Below are 639 nucleotides of genomic sequence, written 5' to 3'. Positions count from 1 at the left end.
TTTAGGTTTTATGGCAACAAAGTTGTAAAATCGGGCATAACTTTACATAGAAAATGCTAGTAAGCCATTTTTCACACTAAAGTCATGTAAACACACCATAATCTTAGGAAAGTGAGTATTTAACATTTACAGATTTTCAAAAAAAAAAAAAAAAGTCTTTCATATTATGGAAGAAAAAAAAAGTACTATGGAAGTCAATGGCTACCATCAGCTGTTTGGTTATCAACATTCTTCAAAATATCTTCTTTTGTGTTCAACAGAAGAATGAAACTCATACCGGTTTGGAACAACTTGAGGGAGAGTGAATCATTTCAGAATTTCAAAATCTATTTAGGTATAGTTAAACCCCCCAAAAATATTCATTACCCTTGTTTTGAATAAATGAAATAAATAAAACAGTAACTTATTACACTTGTTAGTACACTGTAAAAAATGACCGTGAATTTAACGGTAAAAGACTGTAAAATGCTACAGTAAAAACCTGTTAAATGGTTAACGGTAAATTCCCCTACTATATATGGTTTAAAACTGTATTGGACATTACATGTAATTTTACGGTAGTATACCGTTTTTGGAAGTGAAAAAGACCGTATAATTTACAGTGAATAACCGTAAATTGACATTCCCAGAATTCCCTGC

The sequence above is a fragment of the Sinocyclocheilus rhinocerous genome, unplaced genomic scaffold (assembly GCF_001515625.1).
Source record: "Sinocyclocheilus rhinocerous isolate Xijiao unplaced genomic scaffold, SAMN03320098_v1.1 scaffold1436, whole genome shotgun sequence".
Taxonomy (NCBI): Eukaryota; Metazoa; Chordata; class Actinopteri; order Cypriniformes; family Cyprinidae; genus Sinocyclocheilus; species Sinocyclocheilus rhinocerous.
Note: the sequence above shows the minus strand (reverse complement) of the source record.